General features: G+C 46.6%; 1 protein-coding gene across 4 annotated transcripts in view; it reads left to right on the top strand.

Moving 5' to 3' along the window:
- Positions 1 to 353: 353 nt before the first annotated feature.
- Cflar (CASP8 and FADD like apoptosis regulator) overlaps positions 354 to 17,018 on the top strand; it is a 58,939-nt gene continuing 42,274 nt past the window's right edge. The window contains exon 1 of one of the 4 annotated variants that reach the window (XM_045147508.1): positions 354 to 423. The gene's annotated coding sequence lies outside the window, so the exon portion shown is untranslated. Of the gene's footprint in view, positions 424 to 787; positions 1,080 to 3,346; positions 3,788 to 17,018 lie in introns of those variants that run through there. The other 3 variants (XM_045147510.1, XM_045147509.1, XM_045147507.1) reach the window with 3 other exon arrangements.

Here is a 17,018-nt window from a genome sequence, read left to right as displayed (position 1 = left end):
AATTTGTGATTTCCATACGCTGGGAACAGGCACTAGCAGGGCTCATAAAAGAGCACGTAGGGCTGGGGAGATGGCTTAGCGGTCAAGGCGCTTGCCTGCGGAGCCGAAGGACCCAGGTTCGATTCCAGCAGAGGCTGGAGGCCCTGGGGCGCCCATTCGCGCTCTCCCCCCTCTCCCAAACAAGCAAATAAATGAAATAGACTTCATTCGATGTGGTATCACAGCACACTGGGCTCGCGGGGCTGGCGGGCGGGGGTCACAGGGCTGGCTGGCGGAGGCCTCGCCGAGGGGAAGTGCCCCGCCTGGGCTGGCCACGTCCGCGTCGCGCTTTCGGTTTCTCTCCTCCATCTTGCGTGTGCGCAGCTCGGCTCTGGGCGAGGGGAGCTCCGACCCGGCGCCGCGAGCCCCGGCCGCGGGCAGACGGTACGTGCCACGCCCGGCGACCCGCCGCGTCCTCGGCCCGAGCCCCGGTCCCGAGGCCGCTCGCTGCCCCGCGCCTGCCCAGCGACGCAGGGCAGGGATGGCCGCGCGAGGCCGGGCAGGGCTGGGCCTTCGGCGGGGGCCTCCTCGCCTGCGGTCCCGAGAGCTCTCCCGGCGCCGGGCGGCCCGAGCGCCCGCACCCCTGCGCGCGGCCCGGTGTGGTCCCGACCCGGATCCCGGAGAGGTCTGGCGCGCCTCGGGAGGGACCCGGCCGCCCGGCCCCGCAGTAGTCCGGGTTAGCCCAGAGCCCCCTGCATCCCAGAGGGAGCACCCTGAGTGCCAGAGGAGGCACCTTGAGCCTCGGGGGGAGCCTACATGCATTCCAGAGGGAGCACCCTGAGCACCAGTGGGGCCACCTTGATCCTCAGAGGGAGCCCCCCTACATCTCAGAGAGAGCATTTAGAGCCTCAGAGGGAGCCTCCCTACATCCCAGTGGGAGCACCTTGAGCCTCAGAGGGAGCCCCCCTACATCTCAGAGGGAGCACCTTTTGCCTGAGCCTCCCTACATCCCATTGGGAGCACCTTGCCCTCAGAGGGAGCCTCCCTACATCTCAGAGGGAGCATCTTGAGCTTCAGAGGGAGCATCATGAATACCGGAGGTAGGAAGTCTCAGCTTTGCCTAGACACTCTGAGTGGGGGGTGTGTGTGTGTGTGTGTGTGTGTGTGTGTGTGTGTGTGTGTGTGTGTGTGTGTGGTGTCCTTGGCTTTGAGCCATCTCGGCCTTTTAAACCTTTTAAACTTGTTTCCAGGACTTGGGAGAAGTTGATGAGTTGAGGAGGACTGTTTTCTTCTGAACTGCATCTTTGTGGCAGTGTGCTCATCCTACTCAGGAGAGACTGGTCAGGCGGGAATTTTTCCTCTTTCTCAAGAGCATGGTGAAGTGGGTCAGGGTTGTTATTTCCTAAAGCAGTTTAATTTGTGTTTTGACAAATGACGGGTTCTGATCCAGTTAGAATGCAGAGGCGCCAAAAGGGGTTTATAGGTGGACTGTGTTGATTGACACCAGCTACTCCAGGGTAAGATGCTCCTTTCATAACCTTTGAGGGCAGAGGTCTCTAAGGATAAGGCTTTGCTACCGGGTGCAAATGACTTGGGTTATTAGTGTCAGAGGCTGGGAGAAGGCACAGTGTAGATTACAAAATTATAAATCAAATATTATCTGGTCCCAATGTAAAAGGCTGGGATCAGAGGGAACTGCAGGGGCGTGGCTATTTTGTCTTCATTGGCCTAACATCTGTCCCCTTAAAGGAACAGTGCTAACAAGGAAAGCTTTCTTTGAGATTTCAGAATAAGATTTAAAAAAAAAGTGTTCTGCTTACTCCTTCCCATGCTCTTGGAAAGGACAGAGAGCTGTAAGACTATTTCAGAATGTTTTCGCTAGACAAGGTCTGGATTTGGACTGAAGGTCAAGTTCTCTTTCTCATTAACAAAGGAATGCAATAAAGCAAAGGCCACTGGAATTCCAAGCAAGTGGTTCATGGGAGCTGGAAGTAAACTCATACACTTTAAAGCTCTCTGGACTAGTAACTTTGTTGTTGTTATTATTCAAACAGCAATTTATTGCTGATCCTAGGCTTGCCTGGCTTTTACATTTATGTAGAATTTACACTGTTTCCACAAATAGCAGCTGTCAATACATAAAAAGCTTAATAGTAACCTGTTCAATAAGGCAATCATCTTTGTAGCAAACTTTTATTTAAATCTTACATGAAACTCAAGCTTTATAAAAGGCCAACATAAAGCCGGGCGTGGTGGCGCATGCCTATAATCTCAGCACTCGGGAGGCAGAGGTAGGAGGATCGCCACGAGTTCGAGGCCACCCTGAGACTACATAGTGAGTTCCAGGTCAGCCTGGGCTAGAGTGAGACCTTACCTCGAAAAATCAAAAATAAATAAATAAACAAAAGGCCAACATAATTGAAAATTGGTTTCTCCTTCTAAGGATTGAAGTCTCCAGAGCTTGAAACAGTTTAAAAATAAGCAAACAAATAAAACAACAAATACAAAAGTTATTTTAGCTCAAAAGCTATACAATCAAAGTTATCTTAATTCTACAAAGAAGGGCGAGGACTTCATACCATTTTAGAATATCATCTTCCTCATTAAATTTGGCCACATATCAAATTTCTGGGTACCCTGTTTTCAGGAAATCCTCTTGAAGAGGCTAAATACAAACATGGAAGAGAAACTGCCTACGCAAGTAGGAAAGTGTTCTGTAATAGTGTGCAAAGAACGGAGAGTTCGGTGTTGACCTCTGGAACCTTTGAAGTTTGTGCTTACACAAGGAGAGACAGAGCCAATAGGGATGTTCTAAGACCAATTCTGTAAGAGTACAGACAAAAAGGAGTAGAATTTCCCCCTCTGGTAGCTCCCATAAATTATTTTGCAAAATAGTCAATTCTTTGAATGTAGGAAGAGGCTAAACTCCCTGATTAAAATAGCCCCTCCACCACTTTAATTTGAACATGTAGCTCAGGCTGGCCTTGAACCTTGAATCTTCCTGTCTCAGACTCCCAAATGCTGGCAGTGTGCCACCATGACAGGCCTAAAATGACTTTTTTGTTTGTTAATTTCGAGGTAGTCTTTTCCTAGCCCAGGCAGACCTGGTACTCATTCTGTAGTCTCAGGCTGGCCTCGAACTCACAGGGCTACTCTTACCTCTGCCTCCCAAGCGCTGGGATTAAAGGCGTGCGCCGCCACAACGGGTTTTAGAGACTCTTTGATGTTGGGTATTCGGTTTGTAATTGCTATTTTCGCCTCCTTTGGCACTAGGTGAAGCCACGTAAGGGTCTGCAGGGAGGTGTTTCCTCTTCTATGGGAGTCACGTGCCACATGCTTAGGGGGCGAGTCCTAGGTAGGTGGCTGTGTACCCCAAGCTGAGGCGGAAGTAGATTTGTCCCCGGAGCTTCTTGCACTCCCCCCAGACCTTCCTGTTAGCACCTGCTCAGTCTGGTGGCTGGGCAACTCTTGCATTTCTGCGTGCACACGGGTGGACTCCACTCAGGGCGCGGGTTGCCACCGGGAGGCACACTCGTGGCCGGTCTGATCGGCATGGCTGGGGAGGGGGGCGTGTCCCACACCTTATTCTTGAACCTGCTGGACTCGCTGAGCTGGTTCCCTGGCCAGCAGGGTGGAGGAGGCGCTCAGGGTCCAGCGGAGCAGGCCGTCTTTCCCGGTGGTGGCCAGCCAGGGACGCTGCCTCTCGAGGCGTTCATTCTTCCCCAGGCTCAGCTTTCCGGAGCGTATCCAGTGTGGGCGCGCGACATCCTGGGCCGCTGTCCAGTGCATGAGCCGGCGCTCGCCCGGTGTGAGTACACAGGGGACTCTGCTATCTGTCCGCCCTGGTGGTGCTCTGGGCTGGGGATGTGTTGGGTCCCCGGTCCCCGTTCCTGCAAAAAAAGGATCAAGTCCCCTGCTTTCTGCCCTTGGTTCCTTCTGTGAGGGTTTTGGAGACTCACCCGCTGCACCTCCAGACATAGGGCTCTTTTAAGTCCCAAGAATGGATTCCATTCGCCGATGCCCTTCACGCCTTTTTATTTCTTGTAGCGCTCCAAAACTGAATTAAACTCTTGTTATTGGACGCAAATGCCTCTTTGCCTTTAATTCGATACAATCCAACATTTATTTTGCCACTTTGGGCCAGGCTGAGTTCTGGACATTAAACTTCGTTCCTGTCCCCATAATCTCCAGATGGAGAGACCTAACAAAGGTTATCTTACAGGGACCTTTTGGACAAAGTCCACCTACAGTCTGATCCAGGAAGCTGGCTGTTGGGCATGTGTGTTGAGGTAATTTCAGGGCTGGGAAACCAGCCTGAACTCACATGCACCCTTGCTTTATTTCCTCGCGGAGGCAGGAGGTACTTTGGTTCTTGTGATGCTCTGTCTCTTCCTTAGGTGAAAGATTTATTTATTTATCTTTACATTTTACTTCTGTCATGCCTCACCTCTATGAGTGTCCTTTCCAAAGCTCCTGCAGCTGTCTCTGCCCTCAACACAGGATTTCATTTCCTTCTCTGCAGTACCATACTTCAGAATCCATTCAGTCGGGCTGGAGAGATGGCTTAGCAGTTAAGGTGCTTGCCTGCAAAGCCAAAGGACCTTAGCTCAATTCCCTAGGATCCACCTTAGCCAGATGCACAAGGTGGCGCATGCGTCTGGAGTTCATTTGCAGTGGCTGGAGGCCCTGGCACTCCCATTCTCTCTCTCTCTCTCTCTCCCTCTCTGCCTCTTGCTCTCTTAAATAAATATTTTTTTCTTTTCACAATTTTTATTAACATTTTCCATGATAAGTAATTTTTTTAAATATTTATTTATTTATTTATTTGAGAGCGACAGACACAGAGAGAAAGACAGATAGAGGGAGAGAGAGAGAATGGGCGCACCAGGGCTTCCAGCCTCTGCAAACGAACTCCAGACACGTGCGCCCCCTTGTGCATCTGGCTAACGTGGGACCTGGGGAACCGCGCCTCGAACCGAGGTCCTTAGGCTTCACAGGCAAGCGCTTAACCGCTAAGCCATCTCTCCAGCCCGATAAGTAAAATTTTTTAAAAAGGATCCGTTCAGTCAATTGTAGTATAATTGTCTGGGCTTAATACTTGCAAAGTAAATAGAGAAAGCACCTCCCAGCGGTCCATTTCCTAGAGATAGCCAAACATTGCATTTCTGTGTCTTCTCCACACTTGTGCACACAAATGTGGTCTTTCAGGTACTCTAAGCTTATACTAATTATGCACAATAGGTTTGGTCATATTTTTATGCATGTATATGATGAATTTTGCTCATATTTACTACCTTCCCTTACCATGTCTTGCCTTTTTTTACTCCTGCTGATCCTCTTTCTTTTCCCAAAAAAAATCCCCCTTTACTTTTATGTCTTCTTTTCACTAGGATTGTTTACAGGAGCAGGGGTGTCTTAGCAGTGGCAGCCCATTGAAGAAAATGCTTCACTCTTTTCCAGTCTCCATTAACTGCTTATAGATCCTCAGGGCGGGGGTCCTTGTGGGCTCTGCCCTCCTCTATCCTGTTTGTTTATTTGCTTGAGAGAGAGTGAGGCAGATAGAGAATGGGCACAGCTGAGCCCCTAGCAAACTCCAGGTGCATGCGCCTCCTTGTGCCTCGTGTGGGTACTGGGGAATCGAACCTGGGCCCTTTGGCTTTGCAGGCAAGTGCCTTAATTGCTAAGCCATCTCTCCAGCCCAGCTCCTGTCTTGTGAAAATAGTATCAGCTGCTGAGAGTTCAAGAGTGCAATGGCCATGTCTTGCCTGGAAGTCAGTGTTCCATAACAGTCCTCCCTTCCTCTGTCACTTTCATTCTTCCCTGTGATATTCCCTGATCCTTGGGCGGAAGTGGTACAGGTGTCCCATTTATACTGAGCCTTCCATTTGCATCATTTTCCCGTGTTGTCTCTGTGGTTACTGCTGCCCACTGTAAAAAGTTTTTCTGACCAGAGCTGACAGTGGCATCCCTCTCATTTTTGTATGCTGCTGTTTTCAAGCTGTCTTTCAGAACTGATGCTTTATTAGTATCTCTGCTTTGCTCACATGCAGCTTTTCTTCCCTTGGCTTCATTGTTTCTAATGAAAGATATCTTTCTGTAATGACCACTTTTCCATTTTTTCCATTGTATTATTTTATTTGCAAGTTGAGAGAGAGAGAGAGGGACCTCTAGCCACTGCAAATGAACTCAAGATGCATGTGCCACTTTGTGTGTCTGGCTTTACATGGGTACCGGGGAATCAAACCTGGGTTGTTGGACTTTGCAGCCAAGTACTGTAACTGCCATCTCTCCAGCCCCTCTTTTCTCTCTCTCTCTCTCTCTTTTAAAATAGATTTTTATTTATTATTTGAGAGACAGAGAGCAAGGCAGATAAGGGGAGTAGAAAGAGAGTAGGAATGCACCAAGGCCTCCTGCCACTGCAAACCAACGCCAGGCACATGTGCCGCTTTGTGCATCAGGCTTCAGGTGGGTACTGAGGAATCGACCCTGGGCCATTAGGCTTTAGAAGCAAGCACCATTAACCACTGAGCAATCTTTCCAGCCCTTTTGGAGTCGTTACCCCAGCCCAACAAGCGCTTTTTGCATCTGGCTTATATAGGTGGCTGGGAAAGTGAACTTGGCTTTGCAAGCAAGTGCCTTTAATTGCAGAGCCATCTTCCCAACCCCAATGACTACTTTTCTTCTTTTTGGAAATGGTACCTCTGGAATTTTTGCTGGTTCAGATGCCCGGATTTCCCCTCTTCCCATTCAGTTCTTGCCATGCACATTTGAAAGAAAAAGATCATTTCTATGTGTGTATATGAACATATGTATATATAAAATTGTAAGCCAGGTGTGGTGGTGCACACCTTCAATCCCAGCGCTCAGGAAGTGGAGGTATGAGGATCACCATGAGTTTGAGGCCAGCCTGAGACTACATAGTGAATTCCAGGTCAACCTGGGCTACATTGAGACCATACCTCAAAAACATTTAAAAGAAAGTATGTGTTCTTGAGTCTTTTCTTTTTAGACAAAATTGCATTTGCCACCTTTTGTATCTTGTTCTGTATTTCTTTTCCTTTTGTGTTCTCCACTTGTGGCCAGTTTTTCTGCCCTACTTGGCCATGTAAATTTTTGGCCAAAATCATTCATGCATTCTTTCCCTGAATTCCTAAATACCTTTGGTAATTCATTTCTATCAATTTGATATCATGCTCACCTGTATACTCAAGATGATGTCCTCTGCAGTGCACTCTTAAATTGAAGAGTCAAATCCTTAGTGAGGTGCCCTACAGTTCACTGTATGTGCACAATTCCCCGGAATATTGGCCAGAAACTTTCTTGTGGGTGCAAGAGAAATGGAAATGCACCTGACCTTGAATTTGCAGCAATCCTCCTGCCTCAGCCTCTCATGTGCTGAGATTCCAGACATGAGCTACCACATCCTGCTCCATCATTGTTGAAAACTTTTGTAGCCATTTGTCCTAAGGTTTAATACGTTTTGCTTTATAATGATTTTCATCAATCACCTAATGTTACTTCCTTATCTACTTGTGAAATTTTGAGGTTTGGCCTCATGTCCAGGCTGGCCTCTAATGCCCGCCTCCAGCCCCCCAAGCACTAGGATTACAGACATGTGTCACCATGCCTGAGTGAAAGTAGTTTTTAAAGTCAGGTCTTTTCTTTAAAGTATATGGGTGTTTGACAGATATCTTTCTTGTACACCTGCTGGGGTGTTAGGGGAGCCAACCAAACTCCCTGGAACATTATCAAAAAGTCCTTATAGCCAGTAGGAAATGGAAGTGCTTAGATGTCTCTCTGCTGACTGGAGCTCCCCTTTTAGTTAAGAAAGCCAAGCCAGGCATGGTGGTGCATGCCTTTAATCCCAGCACTTGGGAGGCAGAGGTAGGAGGATTGCTGTGAGTTTGAGACCACTCTGACACTCTATAGTGAATTCCAGGTCAGCTTGGGCTAGAGTGAGACCCTACCTCAAAAATGCAAAAAAAAAAAAAAAAAAAAAAAAGCCAAAAGTAGTATCAAAAGTTAAGCTTGGCTGGGCATGGTGGCGCCCACCTTTAATCCCAGTCCTCGGGAGGCAGAGGTAGGAGGATCACCATGAGTTCAAGGCCACCCTGAGACTACATAGTGAATTCCAGGTCCGCCTGAGCTAGCGTGAGACCCTACCTTGAAAAACCAAAAAAAAGTTATGCTAACCTGATATGGTGACACACACCATTAATCCCAGCACACAGGAGGCAGAGGTAGGAGGGTTGCTGTGAGTTCTAGGTCAGCCTGGGATTACAGAGTGGGCTCCAGGTCAGTCGGGCTAGGGTGAGATCCTAGTTGAAAACAAAACAAAACAAAACAAAAAGTTAAGCTCAAAATCTTGGTCATGGTATATTAACTACTGAAACCTCAGAGTTTAAGTTTTATGCTTGACTTGAGTTCAACCCTAATCCCATGGCCAGGTTATTTTAATCTCACAAGTAATTATAATGCTGTGCTATAAATGCCTGTTGGACTTATTAAAGACACTGTGGTGGCACAGGGGAGTTATATACAGCATAAAGCTGAATCCCTGGAGAATCTATGCCACTGTAAACAAGCTGGCTAGCCTTCAGACTACATGTAGAAAAAGTCCATCTCTTTAACCTGAGTTGTCACCAGCAATATCAAGAACCTTAAAGAATGAATCAAATAGGTCAGAAATTAGGGAACAGCTAGACACATACCAGGGATGGTGGCAAGACTGAAGCAGATGAGAAAGTTTTACTTTCTTCTCTATTTTTCTCCATTTTCATATTTTCTTATAGCAACAGGTAGTGCTTTATATAGAAAAAATGTTAGACTGAAAAAAGTTTAGAAGCTTTATGTCCCTGGCAGGATATACAATTTCTGCTTTGAACAGATCTGTCTCCCTTTAGTTGTGAGAGAATCCATTTCATAAACTGAATAAATATATTTGCTAGGTTGAAATTTTATTTCAAGCCAGTCTTTTCTAGATGAACTTGAGGTTGTTTCTTGCTCCCCCTTTGTAAAGTTTTACTCTGTAGCTCAGGCTGGCCTTGAACTTGCTTCCTCCATCAGCCTCCCAAGTGCTGGAATTAATATATTTCCTTGACTGCCCCTTGGTCCAGTTCTATTTCTTCTGACAAACCTTTGAGGAGAAAGAATGTTGGTCTTCTTGACTATCACATGGAATATACATCCAGTTCTTCTGAACCTCATATCAGATGGCTTAGATACAAACAAACAAACCTGGCTGGCCACTTTGCTCCTTTATACTATGTAGAATTGAAATTTGGTCTCTGAACTTGGGTTTTACCAAAGCATTAAACTTTGAAATCTTGCTTAAAATTTAGGCAAGTTTGGTCTGTTGTTGTTGGGCAAACTCTGGCACTCTGGCATTTAAGAAAATGGCAGTTTATCAAGATTTTTTTGTTATTTAAAATATTATTTATTTATGAGGGCGGGGGAGATATTATGCATGTGCCAGGGCTTCTTGCTATTGTAAATGAACTCCAGACAATAAACTCCGGACACATGTACCACTGTGTGTGGGAGGCTTTATGTGGGTACTGGGGAATCAAATCTGGGCCAGGAGGCTTTGTAAGTAAATGCTTTTAACCACTGAGCCATCTCCCCAGCCCAAGTTTATCAAGATTAAATGTAAAGGACATAATTATTTTAGCAAAAGATACTAGGAGTTAAACCTTTTGTAAAAAGACCAGAGAATATCTGGTATGATGGGCCCAGCCTCTTTAGTCATACAGTAAATCACCCTCAAACAACACCTTTGTTATTTTATATAGTTATAAACACTTCCTTTTGCAAGCTCTCTCTCCTCATCTAATATCAGGTTCAAGTGTGGTATCTTTTATCCCCAACTCCATCTTGCTTCACTGTAGGTTGCAAAGGGATGGGTAGACATTATACTTGGGCATACCTACTGCAAGTGTGCAGCGATGGCTGGTCTGCTCAGGGGCCCTGATGGCAGCTTGGCAGGCCTGGCCAGGGTCTGTCACAGTCAACTGAAAGTTTATGAGAGCCTACATGTCAATAAGGACGCCACATACTAATTCTTGCACAGCATAAAATAAGAGGACTAGCAGAAGAGAGTACAAATCAGGAGCAGATTTAAGTATCAGGACAAGCTGTGGAGCAGGTACCTTCAAAGGTGGCATCAAATTCCAACCTGAAGAGATGGTGTGGGTCAGGGGCCTTCTAAATGGATGCAAAGATTGAAAAGCTGTCCAGGGAACAGTGAGGTAATGATTTGTCTGGAGCTAGATTAGGGTCTATGCACAAGTGAGGTGATACTCTTGGGCTGCCTATGACAGGTTTGTCTCAGCAAAACTTGAACTTTGGTTAGGGTAGAGCAGCCTGCTCCATCCACTGGACCGACGTCACTGCTCCTGGGCACTGCTTATTGCTGGGTCCATTTAGAAGATTCACCATCTTCCAGCCTAGATCCTTTGCTGCTCTGTGATCCATTCTCTCATCTTCTGCAGCCATTACATACCTGTTATGAACCATGGTGGTCAATGGAGGGAATGTTAGGTTGGAATTTGTGGGAGTTTCCCTGGGAGTCATAGGAAATGCTTTCTGTCTTAGTCCATGTTGTATACCCATGCCAAAATGCCACAGACTGGGTTACTGATAAAGAGCGGAAATTTCTCAAGATGCTGGAAGAGGGAAAGACCAAGATCAAGCTGTGGGCATTGGGTGAGGGCTGCTGTCTGCTTCCAAGGTGGTGTCTAAAACATGGTCCTGAGGAGAAAAGGAACACCACATCCTATGTGACAGGAGTGGAAGACAGTAACAAGGGATTTCCCTCTAGGAAACTGCTCTCAGTCACTAATTCCATTCACAAGGGAGGAGCTCTCATGGCCTAACCCCAACCCTTGTTGTGAGACAGAGTCCCACAGTCCAGGCTAGCCTCACACTAGCCATATAGCCAAAGCTGGCCTTAACTCCTTATCTTCCTGTCTCTATCTTCTAACTGCGGGGACTAGAGGCATATGCCACTATGCATGGCTCTACTCCTTAAAGTCTCCATTTTTTTTTTCTTTTGTGGTGCTATGTACATGCTAAACAAGTGATCTGTCACTGACCTACAACCTCCGTCCCTTTTTAACCGTTTTGACTTTGGTTTTGTTTTTCAAGGTAGGGTCTCACTCTAACCCAGGCTGACCTGGCATTCATTATGTAGTCTCAGGGTGGCCTCCTACTCATGGCGATCCCCCTACCTCTGCTTCTCAATTGCAGGGATTAAAGGCGTGTGCTGTGTGATCTCATGATCTCACTGAACTGCCCAGCCTGGCATTGAAGTTACTAGACCAAACAGGACTTTGAACCTGTGTTCTTCCTGCCTCAGCTTCCCAAGTAGCTAGGATTATAGGCCTGTACCACCAGGCCTGGCTTTGAAGTCCCTACTAAATTAATAATTCTCTCACCTTGGCAACACCTGAAGTTTGTTTATATACCATAGCAGTTTCTTCAAAGAACTGCATAAAATATGCCTTCTAATTTTATGTCATTTTTTTTATTTTTATTTTTTATTTCTTTTGAGGCAGTGTCCCACTTAGCCCAGGCTGGCCTATAACCTCTGTCTCTTGAGTGCTGGGAAAAAAGGCATTCTTCACCACACCTGGCTGCCAAAGGGTTTTTTTGTTTTTGTTTTTGTTTTTGAGGCAAGCCCAACAGACTGGCCTTTTTCTATGGGGGGTGGGGAGGGAGAGGGAGAATTGGCATACCACGGCCTCCAGCCATTGCAATCGAACTCCACATGTTTGCATGTGCAACACTGTGTGCTTGTGTCGCTGTGTATCTGGCTTATGTGGGACCTGGAGAGTTGAACATGAGCCCTTTGGCTTAACAGGCAAGTACCTTAATTGCTAAGCCATCCCTCCAGGCGCCCCCCCAAAGTTTTTTTTTTTTTTTTTGAGGTAGGGTCTCACTCTAGTTCAGGCTGACCTGGAATTCACTATGTAGTCTCAGGGTGGCCTTGAACTCACAGCAATCCTCCTACCTCTGCCTCCCAAGTGCTGGGATTAAAGGCCTGTACCACCATGCCCGGCTATCCCCCAAAAGTTTTTAATGCACGTTTCTAGGCACCAATAAGTAATGATGGGAACATTTCAAATTGGGACACATTTATTATTTGGTTTCAGCTAATGATCTTCTAGACTGTTTTATTGTTGCATTTGTAACATTAAAAAAATCAGGAGCCACAAAGTTACTAAACATGCACAATGTTTCAGTGTTTTGAGAGGGGTGCAAAATGGCATTTTAGGTACTATCTTAGATTTAGAATGCTCACAGCTGGGGGAGGAAAGTCGGTTTATTATATTAGCTGCTCAAATTGCCACACAGAGAGCCAGCATCTCTGTGTTCATGAGTGGAGGAGGAAGGTGGGCTCCTGTATGCACAGAACGTCTGTGAGGTGGCCACATTGTATTTTGTCCAGGAGCATATAATCCCTCCTCCTTTGTCATTTCAGAATTATTATTTTTTTTGAGATAGGGTTTCACTGTAGCCCACATGGACCTGGAATTCACTATGTAGTCTCAGGGTGGCCTTGAACTCACGGCGATCCTCCTACCTCTGCCTCCCAAGTGCTGGGATTAAAGGTGTGCGCCACCATGCCCGGCAATTTTAGGAACTTTTGGGTGACTCTTTCAAGTGCTCTATGTTCATATCTCACTGGGGCTTCCTTCCCATGTACCCGAAAGTTCCAGGTTTGCACGCTGCTTCCTGCAGCTGGCGAGACAGGCTTACCGCCATTACTGTCCAGGCATGAGGGCTGCTGGACGTTATTACGTTTGTTTTCACACGGCGGCTCCATGGAGGTGACTTGCCTTTCATTGCCACATCCCACCTAGCTTCTGGCAGAAAGCAGGACACAGAATGGAATGTGAAGTATGTCTTGGGCAGGCTAACCAGTCATACTGGCAGCTGGACTGCTGATTACTGGAACCTTCTGTGGTTTGGATACCAGATGGGTGAGAGGCACTTGACATTCTGTAAGATACATTTTACTGCCACCTACTAGGTAGGCACCAGAGGGGCATGTCAAGTGCTTTCCAGAGGGTTAGTTTAAAAATATTTTTAAAAACATATTTTATTTATTTATTTATTTGAGAGAGAGAAAGAGGGGGAGAGAGAGAGAATGGGTGTGCCGGGGCCTCCATCCACTGCAAAAGAACTCCAGATGCATGCACCCCCCCCCTTGTGCATCTGGCTTACATGGGTCCTGGAGAATTGAACCAGTATCCTTTGGCTTTGCAGGCAAATGCCTTAACTGCTAAGCCACTCTCCAGCCTAAAAATATTTTAATTTATTTACTTATTCACAAGCAGAGAGAGAGAGAAGAGAGACAGAGAGAATGGACATACCAAGGCCTCTAGCCACTGCAAACAGACTCCAGATGCACGCACCACTTTGTGCTTCTGGCCTTACCCGGTTACTGGGGAATTGAGCTCGGGTCATTAGGCTCTGCAGGTAGGCGCCTTAACCGCCAAGCCATCTCTCCAGCCCTTTCCTAAAGGTTTGTCTGCAGTGTGGGGTTTATGTGGACTTTTTCAGAGAAAGTTTTATGCAGTTGGAGATGCTTCAGCTGGGCCTGTGAGCTAAGAGGCTTTTACTAGGCAAATAAGTGCAAAGATATAATCTAGGCAAAGGCCCATGGAAGAGAAGTTGTTGAAGTTTGATTGAAGTTGAATGTGAGCTGTGCGTATTATTAAGTGTTGAGAGCAGACACCAAGCCACGAGTGGCCTTGAATACAAAGAATATTGAAAAGATTTGAATTAAGAAAGTGATTCGCTTGGGACCAGGGCCATGGCACAGTCAGTAAAGTGCTTACGGTGGAGGCTGAGTAATATTCTATGCTGTATATTCATAAAGTCAGTTTCTTTATCTGCTCATCCTTTGATGGAAACTTAGGTTGTTTCCATTTCTTGGTAATTTAATTAAATGGTTGTGCAAATGTCTTTATGAGGCAGTACATTCATTTTTATTTTTTTGGAAGAGTATATGATCCGAAGAAGGAATGCAGGTCTGAAAGAAGGCATCTAGATGCCCTTGGACGTGGCAACTAAGAGGTCTTGAGGACTTAACAAAAGCAGTATTGTCAAGCTGGAGTACGAGAGCGAGGCGAGTAGTGAGCTGCTCGTGTACGTCATGTAAGGATGCGCTCCAAAACTCAGGAATTGAGATAAGTAATATTCAGTGCAGCATTTCAAAGTCAACATAATGCCCCAAATTTGTCATAAACAAACTATTAGAATTTGATAACGATCAGCCCCGGCATTGATGATTTTTCCTCTTGCCCCAGACTCCAGCATTGCTGTGTGCTGAGTGTCACCGTGGGGATGGGTGCCAGGGTGGAATTGTGGGAGGTGTCTCTTCTTTCAGGAGCCCAGCTTCCCCCGAAAGGACATCAGGTGCAAGGATGGTTGGTCTAGGGGACCTCAGGCTTAAGGTTTTTTTTTTTTTTTTTTTTGTGTGTGTGTGTGTGTTACTTGCTGTTGAGTTGGAAGCTTTCTGACCATGTTATAAGGTGAGAAAGGCAGCCCCTCAGGTCCTCCTGAGAGGGTAAGGCAAAACCTGTCGGAGTTAGGATGAGAGAGGGCTTTTAAAGTTGGAGGATTCCTCAAGATGTGGAAATCGAGCTGACCAGGGTTCTGTAAAAGAAATTGCCCAAGAGGCTGGCATCACAGGAAGTAGTGGTGTCAGTTCCCCACCCACCCGTGGTCTTCCTCTTTCTGAGCTTGCTACTCTGGGTGTGCGGGGAGGAGGCTCACAAGCTGAGGCCGGGGTGCAGGCTGACCAGCCATTCCACTTAGCCCAGGATAGGGATGCTTTCCTGTGACCCCAGGAGTCATTTCTGAGCCAGTGCTCAACCTCGATGTGCTGGGCACATCTAAGCCATTCGTTCACCTAAGGTGTTATGAGGGTTGGGTGTCAGGAGGCAAAAGGTGAGAGAAGTAAAGATTCCGGTCAGAGCTTAAAGCACGTGTTCCAGGTCCAATCTGGAGAAAAGGAAGTGAGTTCATTACCTGTTGCCATCATCTGTAACACAGTGATTCACTGCACTCATTCGAAGTGAATGTCAGCTCTGAGTCAGGCACCCACATCTGTCCAGAGCATTTAAATACGAAGCAGCAAGTGCCCCCAGGGAATATCCTGTAATGGTCAAGGTCCACTGGTGCAGGAGCCCCATTCTTATCTCTGTCCAAAGTGTATTTCGGATTCATGTCAGGCTAGGGTTCGAAGAAGCTCTGTCTTTGGTGCATTCAGGCAAGATCTGCAACGGAAGTGGGTGGAGGCTATTCTTAGCGCCTCTGCTGACAGGATGGTGGTGCTGGTAAGGGTTTGGGGAGCAGGGTCACATCAGGTAGTCACCAGCTTTTTAGGTTCTGGAGGCAGGTGTGGTGGTGATGGAGCCTCCTCTCAATCTCGGGGTGTCTGCTGTGATTATAGCTCTGAGGTCAGTGTCCCCAGGGTAGCATCTCATTGCCTACTGTTATGGTCTAGGAGCCTCGTGGTTCTGGGATCCTTGGGGCTCTTTGCTAGAAGATTGGCCTAGAGCCCCTTTCTCCGTCCCTTTCAGCAGTTTTGGAAGTACTAATACTGTGTATTTTACTGAAAATGCCTGGAGCATTTCTACTTTACACCTTGGTTCTCCACTTCTGAGCCAGTGGAAAGCAATGCTGATGGCTTAATAAAATGTTTTTGTTTGTTTGTTTTGTGGCAGGGTCTTACTGTAGCCCAGACTGACCTCAAACTAGGTAGCTCAGACTGTCCTCAAACTCATGATGATCCTCCTACCTCATCCTCCTGAGTGCTTGATGAAAGGCATGTGTCACCAAGCCTTGCTTCAAGTTTTGTTTGCCATTTCGAGCAGCCCTTAGCAATAGTCTCATGATTACCAGAGAAATGAAACTGATAGTGATCTTAGGTTTTAGCTGTTCTGGTTACCAAGCCCAGTTGGTGTGCCAAATGGGAGGTTTTGTGTAGGTGTGGAAAAGAAAGGGAGCCACTAAGAATTTCATCTGAAGAAAAGGGGGATTCCTTTAAAATTTTTATAAAACAAACATATGCTAATTTTATTGATGATAGAAGGGGAGTTGTTTAAACAGCAGGGCACAATGAACTGATGGGATAGTGGTTAATCAGGAGGACTGCGTATTTGGAAACATGAAAAATCAGAACGGAGCTTGCATAGCTCCTGTGCCTTTCTTCCAAGCTACAAGAAAGCGATTCTTCAGAAAAGGTGAGTGAAGTACTGAGGGGCGCCCCCTGCAGGTGGGGCTGGCAACCCATGGGCACCCCTGTGCTTTTGCAGAGTTCTAAAGAACTTCTACAGCTGCTGATCCTTGAAATCATGTTCAATAATGTCCCGCCTGTTCTTTTTGAGCATACCATGGGTAAGGCATTGACTTTCTTTTCTAAGGCCTGAAAGCATTTCAAATGCTGGGAAATAGTTTCTTTGTGGCACGTGGTTTTTGTTCTCCTCACCTGTATTCGTTTCCTGTAATGTTTATTAACTGGTAAAGGCTAAGTACAAAAGATACAGAAATCAAAATTTCAGTTTTCAAACCCATAAGGTCTCCTTTTGACTTGTGAGTGTGTTCTAGTTTTACTGTGGTCCAAGCATGTGGAGCGGGGGACTCAGGCTTCTCTTTCCTGAAGCTTTGCTTTAGGTGGTTTCTATTACCTGTGGTCAACTTTGGTTTGTAAATAGCAAATAGAAAATTCCAGAAATGGCCAGGCATAGTGATGCACGCCTCTAATCCCACCACTCGGGAGGCAGAGGTAGGAGGATCACCGTGAGTTCAAGCCCACCCTGAGATTGCATAGTGAATTTCAAGTCAGCCTGGGCTATAGTGAGATCCAAAAACAAAAACAAAAAGATAAAAAATAAAAAACCCAGCTGGGCGTGGTGGCACACGCCTTTAATCCCAGCACTCGGAGGCAGAGGTAGGAGGATTGCTATGAGTTCGAGGCCACCCTGAGACTCCATAGTGAATTCCAGGTCAGCCTGGGCTAGAGTGAG

The sequence above is a fragment of the Jaculus jaculus genome, chromosome 4 (genome assembly GCF_020740685.1).
Source record: "Jaculus jaculus isolate mJacJac1 chromosome 4, mJacJac1.mat.Y.cur, whole genome shotgun sequence".
Classification (NCBI taxonomy): domain Eukaryota; kingdom Metazoa; phylum Chordata; class Mammalia; order Rodentia; family Dipodidae; genus Jaculus; species Jaculus jaculus.
The sequence above is the reverse complement of the archived record's forward strand: the minus strand, read 5'-3'. Positions and strand labels throughout refer to the sequence as shown.